This window comes from Typha latifolia, chromosome 8 (assembly GCF_019914945.1).
Source record: "Typha latifolia isolate L0001 chromosome 8, TyphaL0001v2, whole genome shotgun sequence".
In the NCBI taxonomy this organism is placed as follows: domain Eukaryota; kingdom Viridiplantae; phylum Streptophyta; class Magnoliopsida; order Poales; family Typhaceae; genus Typha; species Typha latifolia.
In genome coordinates, this window is record NC_133093.1 from 4,936,281 (window position 1) to 4,947,852 (window position 11,572).

Sequence of the window (11,572 nt, forward strand, 5' to 3'; positions counted from 1 at the left end):
ACATCGTTTTGAACAAAAGATATTTTACCTCTTAACTTATTTTATATCACTAAGTCACCTTGATCTTTCGTAATATATCTTAATTTTATAAAACTAGGGCTATTTAAGTTATTTTGTTAATTTTGTTATTAGTGTTTGTATTTGTGTCAAGAGTGCAAGGTGTCATTTTCGTGAGATCGTTATTTGATACGACTTGGTCGGATTGAATCTATTCACAACATTGGGTTTATTGGGATGAGCTTATTTATCTAGTTTGTGTTTGCTTGAGAGAATAAGGCTTTTTGCCAAGGGGCCTTTCGAACGCCTGTATGCGTTCGCAATTACAGAGAATATAAATTGCACGTTCGAATGCGTCACGGCGAAAGTTATTGGTTTGCTAGGGTTTTAACTTAGTTGTTTGGGTCCCTAGGGTGAGCTTCTATAAATATATGGAGGAAACCCTAATTAGAGTATAATCTTGGATAATTGAATTGGCTTTGGCCTTTATCTCCTTCTCAACTTGTCTCTAGTCATTGACGCCCTCTCTCTCCTCCTTTCTTCCACCGCCCAAGTCTTTGGTTGGCCTCTTCTAGCTTCTAACCCCCATTTTCTACAACTTCTCCCTCTTCACATCAAGGAGCAAACCTAGCATCTATCTAGCCATTGGAGGGCTATCAAGCTAGGATTTAATTGACCTTCAACTACTGTTTGATCGATATCTCAAGATCTAACCGTCCAAACCCTACGATCTTGGATATGCTGGAAAGCTCTTTCCAAGAGCGACAACATATCCAAAATTTAAGAGGATTCGTTAGTCCATTCGGAAGTTATAAGCTTGATCGAGTCCATAATCGTTGCGGATCTGAATTAAGTTGGTTTTTAACATTATCAAATCTCTAGGTCCATCCGTTCACTTGTAGAATAAGAATAAGTTTATTTTAAAAATAAACCTTTTTATTTTAGTGTTGTAACTAAACAATATTTTATCTTATTCTAGTATAGTTTTTTTACCATTTTCTCTCATCTTACTTCTAAAAATAATTTAATAATAATTCACAATTACTACTTTGCTTATAGATTAGACAATATTTAATTATACATCATCTCAGCTACATTTGAGATTCTCTCTTTTTCCACTATCTTTTCTATTAAATATTGGTCATCTTAGCTATAGTTTATGTTTTCTCTCTCATCTATCTCTTATTGTAAATATTAGTCATCTCATCTACAGTTGAGATTTTATTTTTTTCAAACTAGTAAATTCTGCAAAAGTACAAATATTAAGCTCACACTTTTTTCATAATGCGGGCTTATAAACTCGCAATACACTATAATGCGGGTTTATAATCTTGCATTACAACCGCGATGCGGATTTATAACCTTATTTAACCCGCAATGCCTATTTATTTATTTTAGTGTATGATTATTTTATATTGAGTGTTACACTGCAGTGCAGACTTATAATATTATATTACACCGCAGTGCAGGCTTATAACATTATATTAACTTACAACGCCTTTTTATCTAGTGCATAGTTATTTTATATAAAGAGTGCGAAGTTATTTTCCCGCAGTATCCTTACATTACCCCGCAACGCATGAGTATAGAGTATTTTAAGTTTGCAATTTTAATAAAAAATAATATTATTTCAGAAAAATACTATTTAGTACTACTACTTTAACACATAAGTGTATTTTTGTCATTATAAAATATCACCAATTCCCAATACAAATTCATTATTCTTTAATAATTTAATATTAACTTTATGTCAATCAAATGTAATTGTTACTCCTTATTACTAGTATTGAACTAAACATTATAATAGCTTATACTAGTATTAGCTCTCTTCTTTTGGTATTAAAAATTAGAATACTTATGCCTATTCCACCCTTATTCTAAAAATAAATAGAAGCTAAGCCTCTTGTGGAATAGGAATAAGGTTATTCTAGAATAAGCTTTCTTATTCTAGTATATAAAGAATAACTTACCTAAATCTAGTATAGTAATTCATCATTCTTTCTCATCTTATTCCAAACAACATTTAAAGAATAATTTAATAATAACTGACAATTACTATTTTACCTTTAGATTCTCTCTCTTCGCTATCTCTTAAATACTTGTCATCTCAATTACAGTTTAGTATTTCTTTCTCATCTATCTCTTACTTTAAATATTAGTCATCTCACTTATAGTTGAGATTCCATCTTTTTTTGAATAATTCTATAAAAATGAAAAAAAATAAGCTTGCATTCTTTTCTCATAGTGTGGGCTTATAACCTTGTATTACCCCGTAGTGCGGATTTATAACACTGTATTATTTTACAGTGCCTCTTTATTTTCTCTAGCGTATGATTATTTTATATAGAATGTTGGTTTATAACTCCGTAGTGCCTTTTATTTCCTTTAATATATGACTATTCTACATAAAGTGCGGACTTATAATTCCGTATTACCCTACTGTGGCTCTTTATTTTCTCTATTGCATGATTATTTTACATAGAGTGCGAGCTTAGTATTAACTCATAGTGTCTCTTTATATTCTTTAGTTCATTGTTATCTTAGATAGAGTGAGAGATTAATTTTTCGCAGTGTGAGCTTATATCTCTGCATTACTCCATAGTGCATCTTTATTTTCTCTAGTGTATGATTATTTTTTATAGAACGTGGGCTTATAATCCTACATTACTCCGTATAGCCTATTTATATCCTTTAGTGTATGATTATTTTTCACTGTGTATATGCTTATAACTCTGCATTACCATATAGTGCCTCTTTATATCTTTTAAAACATGGTTATTTTATGTAGAGTGGGGTTATTTTCTCGCAAGTGCAAGCTTATAATCCTATATTATCCCGTAGTGCATAGTTATTTTATCACAGTACAAATATATAGAGTATTTTAAGTGTATAATTATAATAAAAAATAATTTTATTTTAGTATTATAATATACACTCAAGGATATTTTCATTATTTGGTTTAAAACATTACCAATTAGAAATACAAATTTATTATTCTTTAATACTTTAATATTAACTTTATGTCACATCAAATATAATTATTACTCCTTATACTTATACTAATATTGAACTAAATATTAGAATAATTTATATTAGTATTAGCTGTCTTCTTTTAGTATCAAAATCAGAATAGTTATAGTTATTTAACACAAGAAGACCGATGTGTCAAATCAAGAATAGTTTCCAAGGCGGATATAGCTTTATTTTAGTTAACCTCATTGTAAGGTTTATGAGAATATGTTTCAAAATATAAAAATTGTGTAAAAATGTCTAGAATTCTTGTATGAACATATGCATAAGTTTCTATAATGTTTTACGAATAAAATCACGGGGAAAGACAGATTTTAGAACGTGGTTCTAACCACTTTTCAAATCCAAAGAAAAATTTGAGATTGTTTGATGTACATGCGTCAGAAGAGTAGTTCTAACTAAGAGTGGTTCAAATCAATCTGATAATGAAAATTAAGAAAAAAAAACAATTAATTGGGTTGTTTGAATACACTTACAAGGTGAACAATACACAATAAACAATATGATGGATAATATTCGAATAGTGAACAGTGTGTTCAAATGCATTTATGATTTTTTTTTTCGGTTGATTTTATCCACATTATCTTAGGGCTATTTGAACTTTATTTAGTAGAGATATATTAAGAAACTTTTAACTTAATCCGAGGACATCTCTTTTATTAACTTTGGAGATCACCATCACGACTTTAAGAGTATCTGTGACAGAAGATGCTAAATAGATTTCTACCTATCTCATATTTTTTCAACCTCAATAACCACTAATGTTAGGAGCTAATCAGGAGAAGTAGTACATACGGAAACTAATCACAAAAAGTAGTATATCACGGGTTTGAATAAGCAACACCTTACATATATAGTTATGAGTATTAATAAGCGGTCTATAGGTCTATCTTGGAGCTGCTACAGTTATTTAATGATTGTTCAATTTGTATATTTGAAATTTGATATTGTCTTTCTACACTTTTTTTTTCTGTAATTTATTATTAATAACATGTAGTAGATTTAATCTCTAGGGAATTTTAATTTTTGTTTTAATTAGTATCAAATCATGTCTCTCTTAATTTAGAGGGAAATCCTTCAAGAGATTGACTTTTTGAGAGAAAGTCAATCTACAGTAAGAACTCCTAGATGTAAAGAAAAGTTACGATGATGCGTTTTTAGAGTCTGCTAAGGACAATGATATTAATCCTAAGTTGATGAAGCTCTTTATGAAACGATTAAGATTTTTTAAAAAGAATTCCAAAAGTGGCTCATGCAAACTCCTAGAAACAAATATTAAGGGGAGTATTCAATGTCATGAGTGCCAAAATTATAGGCAATAGCTCAAGAGTGCCGAAATTGTAAGAAAAATGGTAAGATTATTCAAGCCCTTTAGGATTATACTAATTATACAAAGAAAATATTTTGCTTTTATGGCTTCTTTGTTACCTTTTGATAGTTCTCGTAAGAAATTAAATGCTGGATAACAAAATGAAAGCAATTCAATTTAGATGATGGCGAAGAGATAGAAATTCAAGCGGCCTATAATGTACTATACAAAAATTTTTTGAATGTATTAGATTTATTTCATAAGTCAATTTGAAGTTCTCGAGTGCATCAATTAAAAATCACTAGAAAAATAATGTGAACTTAAAGTGTTAATTCTTTTAATCTATGAGTGATTTGTGATACTAAAATTTCAAACTTTGGTGATATAAAATTTTTGGAATTTAGAAAGCTTTGTGCATATTGTGGACTTTATTGTTGGTGTATATCATCATTTTGAGGGGAGTATGGATCATTACATGCTCGCTTGTGATTTCCTCTTTGTTTGCACTCTTTATCAATTCATGACATAAAAGGAGTGGCGATTGACATCTGCAAAATGGATTGAATTATGATTGTCTTAGCTGTTATTGAGATATTACTATCTTCTAGATAAAGTCAATTATAAATTATACTATTGAAGAAGAGAGAAAAAAAACTTTTTGTATTCAGCTCTGCTTCTATTACAAGATAAGAAATTATATATAAAGAGTTTGGTTGATAACTAACTATCATGCTAAGACCAATAGTTACAGGACAGCTGTACAAGCGTAACAATATGCTAACTAATTTTGCTATTAATTCTGTTACTCCCCCTCAAGATGGGCTTAGGAGCATGAATGTCATAGATGGCCATCTTGTGTAGTAATGGAAAAAGAAGAGAAGCTGGTAGAGCTTTTGTAAAAACATCAGCAAGTTGATGAGTTGTTCTGATAGGCAGAAGCTTCAAAAATCCTTCAGAAAGTTTGTCTCGAACAAAGTGACAATCAATCTTGATGTGTTTAGTTTGCTCATGGAAAATAGGATTGGAGGCTATGTGAATGGTAGCTTAATTATCACAAAAGAGGAGAGTAGGAGCTGAAGATGTAATCTGAAAGTCTTGGAAAGTTGATGAAGCCAAATAAGCTCTGGTTGTAGAGGCTAAAGGTTTCTGCAGAAGAGCGAGAAAGAGTTGCTTGCTTCTTAGCTTTCCAAGAGACTAAGAAGTCTTATAAGAAGATACAAAATCCAGTGAGTGACTTTCTAGAATCAAGATAAGAACCCCAATCTGCATCAGAGAATGCATGAAATTAAAATGAGGAGGATGGGGAAAATAACTAGCCTTGACCAGGAGTAGCTTTTAGATACTGAAGAAGATGATGAACAATAGCTAGATGTGGCTGTTGAGGCTTGGACACAAACTGACTAAGTTTGTGAACTGCAAAGGTAATAGCGGGCCTAAAAATTGTGAGATATAGCAGTTTTCCGACAAGCCTTCGATACAATGATGCATCTTCAAGTAGATCTCCTTCAAAAGAACTCAGTTCGAGTTTAGGATCCATAGGCAAAGTAGCTAGTTTGGAAACAAGAAAGCCTGTATCTTCAAGTAATTGAAGTGTATAATGTCTTTGAGAGAGAAAAATTCCTTTGGCAGATCGAGCAATTTTAAGACCAAGGAAATATTTCAGCTTGCCTAAATATTTAAGTTCGAAATGAGTGTTAAGAAACTCTTTGAGAGAAGTAATGGCTTGAGGATTAGAACCTATTATGATTATATCATCAACATAAACTAAGAGAGCAATGAAATTTGTTCCAAATCCTTTAGTGAATAAATAATAATGACTTCGATTGATGAAAACCATGTTGAAGAAGTCTCTGAGAAAACTTTGAGAACCATTGAGGAGATGTCTGCTTTAATCTATAAATTGATTTGTGTAATCAGCATATAAGTTTCTCCCCTTTAGCAATAGAATGGGATTGCGAATAAGAGGTAAGGTCCATGTAAACCTCCTCAAACAAGGCACCATGTAAAAAAACATTATTAACATCAAGCTGGATCAATGGCCAATTGTTATTTGAAGCAATTGCCAAGAGTACTTTAACAGTTACCAACTTAGCGACGAGAGAAAAGATTTCAATGAAGTCCAATCCTTTTTGTTGAGTATAGCCTTTAGCAACTAATCTTACTTTATGCCGTTCAATACTCCCATCCGAGTTATATTTGACCTTATAGACCCACTTACACCCTATGGAATGCTTGCCTTTAGGCAAAATAGTGACGGTGCAAGTGTTGTTTGCTTCTATAGCAGCTAGTTCAGCATTCATATCATCTCTTCATTTAGCATGCTTAAAAGCTTGATGGTAAAATTGCAGTTTCTCATGAGCATAAATGTTGAGAATGAGAGAGTTATGAGATGAGGACAAATTTGTATAAGAGATATATTGGGATTTAGGGTATGGTGTGGATGAGGGGGGAGAGTTGTTTTGGATAAAAGATTATAGTGGAAATCTTTTAGGTAAGTGGGAGGTATTATGGTTCTGGAAGATTTTCTAGGAGGAGGGTTATCATGATGAGAAGGCTCAGGAACATGTTTGTTAGAATCAGTAGCAGTAGCATAATTAGTATGATCAGCAGTATCATGATCAATGATAGCATGATCACTAGAAGTATTAGTAGCATGGTCAGTGGAATTAGGTAAAGTAGAATTTGGAGATTTATTTGAAGAAGGTAAGTTTGAGAAGATATGAGGTAAAACTAGATCTGGAAATGGATCAAGAAGGTATGTAGCAGATGAGATGTTATGAAAGGGGAATAAATGTTCATGGAAAACATCTCTCGAAATAAAAAAAACTTTAGAAGTAATGTCATAGAGTTAATATCCTTTGATAACTGGTGGATATCCAATAAAGACACAAGCAGTGGCCCTTGGTTGAAACTTAGTCTTGTGAGAAGATAAAGTTGAGGCAAAACAAAGATTGCCAAATACTTTGAGAGAGTTGTAATCCGTAGGAATTTGATAAATGAGAGAGTATGGCGTCTGATGCTATAGGAGAGGAGGAGGAGTACGATTGATTAGGAATGTAGCAGTCAATATGCATTCACGACAAAACTGAATAGGAACTTTAGATTGGAAAAATAAAGCTTGAGCAACATTGAGCAAATGCTGGTGTTTCCTTTCAACCACTGAATTCTGCTCTGTCAACACAGGAAAATTGGTGAAGAACACCTTTGGATTGAAAGAACTCAGTGAACTAAAATTCAGGAGCATTGTCACTCATAAACTGTTTGATAGTTTTGCCAAATTGAGTCTCAACCATTTTAAAGAATCTTGGTACAATGGAACAAGCCTCTGACTTATTTTTCATGAGAAAAATCTAGGTAAAACATGTACATCCATCAACCAAAGTCAAAAAATATCTATGTCCAGCATGAGATTTAACATGATATGGACCTTAGGTATCACAATGAATGAGATCAAAGGCTTTCTTGAATAAATTGTTATGAGAAATAAAGGATTATCTGCGCTACTTAGCCAATGGGCAAATAGAACAGGGATGATGCAAATTTTCCTTATTAGAAGAAAAATGTAATTGTTCTCTCAACAAATCCAATCTCTTAAAAGATACATGGCCTAGTCTTTGATGCCAAAGTTCAAAAGAAGCAGTATTAGTAGTAGAAAAGGTGGAATTACAGTCATGAAAAACTAAATCAGGACTTATTAAAATCGAATAGGCTTCAACGACATAAAGGTTTGCAAACCTTTTACCCCTGCCAATCATTTCTTGGTTGTGTAGATCCTGAATCATACAAGAACCACCAAGGAATTTATCACGAATGGAGGTATCTTTGAGTAAGGAACTGACATATAGAAGATTGAATTTGAATTGAGGCACATAAAGAACATCCTTAAGCAGCAAAGCAGAATTGAGTTTCATTGTGCCCATATAAAAAACAGGAATCTTATCATGATTCGGTAGAGTAATGAAGACATTTTAGACTGGTTGTGTAACGCCCCCCGCCCGGCACGGCATGTGCACGCCCACGTGCCCACACGGCACGCGCGGCACACACGACAGGTCGGGCGGGGCCCGTCACACACAGATACTCTCCTGTGCACATATAATCATGACATCATCAAATAAAATATGTTAACCTATTCATGATCACATAATCCATCACCAAATACATCATATTATCAACTAAATAAATTTGTTAACATATGAATATCCAAGTCCATAATAATATACACTAGACCACTACATAATTTAGCAGGGCCCACACAGGCCACAACAAAACCATCAAGATACAACTAAACAACTGTTACACGAGTGCTATAAAATTTGACATATATTATACAAATCATCATCTGATACAATAAGGTACAAATATAACAAACAACGATACAATTCAATGTCTGGTTAAACTATCTTCTATACCGTCTCGCATCAATAGCTCACCTCATCATCACTCTAAAATATCTTCTCAAGATATCTCAGGTCGCTATCGCATACCACAAATCTGAGAGGTTAGAAAAGAAATAAAGAGAGTCATGAGCAAAAGGCTTAGTGAATAGACCTTACCCCGAATCAGTGATGCCAAACAGAGAGTAAATCATGTATTGGATAATATGAATCAGAAAGAGTATCATGCCATAAATGAGTATATGAATGTATCCTCAATAATATATAAATGAAAAGTAGATAACATATCATAACTGATACAAGTATATAATCCTCGACCATGAGTAAACAAATCTCCGTATCATACTATCATCATAACTCTCTCTCAAATATGACACATGATGCATGCCGACCATGACCACGTTATGATATTAAATACAATCGTATATGATGAATATTGACCACTCGATAATCAGGTAATCAAATGATAATGAAATCATATGCATTTCTCAACATCATAATTATCACCGACATCTCAGTATAATATCATCATACTAGACCACTGTGCATAGTCAACACCCGGTACCCGGTCTTAACATCATGTCCAAAGGCTCAGATTATACTCCGCCACCCGCAAGAGTATCTCTAATATAATCATACCCCGCCACCCGCTAGGGTATCAACATCCATCCAGACTGGGTACCCACATAGTTGATAGAAACCTCGTGAGGATAACTCGCCACATATGCCCTGGCGAACGGCATGTGTCTGAATGTCTGCTGCGCACACAAACTAACGACCTCAGACGTAAGGCCAATAGGATCGCGACTATGTCGAGCGATCAATCATCTCTAGGCACGCCCTAACCCTCGCGCCTACTCGGGTATCCTCACGCTTTCTATCAACTATCCTATCAATCACATTTCATGCTTTCCTTTTTAAATGACAGATCATATGCATATATCCAGTACGATAACAAGTCAATGCATAACATAAATTTAGGTGGAATAGGAATCAAGAGCAAAATGATGTAATGCAAACTCCATCCATATATCTAACACATGCATATTCCTGCTAGTCTATCACATACACACTCATGCTAGAAATCACCTCGGTATAAAATCAGAATAGTATAATCATCTCCAATCATCTCTATATATCACCAATGTATTCATATCCCAGATCAACCTAATCAAATGCATGATAAATATATGCTCGACTGAAATCATCTCTATATAAAGTCATACAATCATGCTGGAGGCCAAAACATGCATGTACATAATATATAATATAACCTAATTTGAGAAAGAGATCTAGGGGATAAGACTACTCACACTGATCAGAAGATACAAACCATATATCCCTTACATCCGCCCATCAACTGTGTGACAGTTCTCGCTAGCAAGGTCCACAAGGTCTCAAATAAGGGGTTCGGGATCTGAAAATGTTTAAGTAACATAAAGTTAGTTGTTTATCCCATTATAATCCGTTCGAGTAAAATATGATGATTTATTAGATTTTAGAATTTCTACTTAATTTTATAATTGGCTAGATTTTTATTATAAATAAAATATAAATATAGATAAAAACCTAATTATAATTAAATTATATCTTGATTAATTTAGGACTATGTAGTCATTATCTTATTTGTTACAAAATAATAATGTATAATAAATTAATAGAATTACTTAAAATGTATATCATAAGAATATTAGAATATAAATCTAATAATTATAATTTACAAATCTATCTATTAATCTAATATACATATAAGTAAATAAATAAATAAATATAAGTATTACCTATATTTATGTGTAATAGTTTATAACTTAATTAATCATCAATAAACTTTAATTAATAATAATCATAATGATGAATATGTATTATTATTAAAATAAATAATGTCTAAATCTATTTGTATTAATTAAGACAGAAATACCTAAATAAATAAATAATAAAATTAAAAGGATAAAGGATCTTTGCTACAGTGCTGGGCTCGGGCCCAGCATTGGCCTGCTACAGTGTTGGGCTCGAGCCCAGCACTAGCATGCTACAATGCTGGGCCGAGCCCAGCACTGTTGCAGAAAATAAGAAAAGGAGAAGCAGTTGAGGAAGGAGAAGAAGAAAGGAAGAAGGAAGAAGGAAGAAGGAAGAAGAAGAAGAAAAGAGAAGAGAAGAAGAGAAGAAAGAGAAGAAAGAGAAGAGGGGAGGGAATTGCGAAACCGGGTAGGTGGGGAGGGCACCGGCAGTGGTGGCCAGCTAGCTGCCGGCCTCTCGCCCGCGGCTCAGCTCCGACGAGCTCGAGCCCAAAGTAAGAAAAAGAGAAAGAGAGAGAGAGAGAGGGATAGTGAGAGGGAGAGAGAAGAAGAGAGAAGAAGAGAGAGAGAGGGAGAAAGAGCTCACCGGCGCTCGTGGAGGTGGCAACGGCGGCGACCGGCCTCAGCGAGAGAGAGAGAGAGAAAGAGAGAGATAGAGAGAGAGGATCTAGAGAGAGATAGAGAGAGAGGATCTAGAGAGAGAGAGGAGAGAGAGAGAGAGATATTTAAAGAGAGAGAGAGGGAAGGCGGTGGGGGGGGGGGGTCTTGGCGGTGGCTGTGGTGGCGCTGGGGCCTGCTGCAGCCAGCTAGCCGCAGCTGGTTGGCTGCGGCGACGTGAAGGGGGGGGGGGGGTCTGGCACGCTCCCCTCCAGCCAATGCATGGCACGAGTCCGGCTACACTGTGGCCGGCCACGTCGTGCCATGTAACCAGTTTTTTTTTTTTTTTTTGGATTGGGTTGTTAAAGGTTGAGTGTGAAGAAAAGCTAATTTGGTGAAGCATATATGACTAGTTGCTCTAGAATCCACAATCCAAATATTGGGGA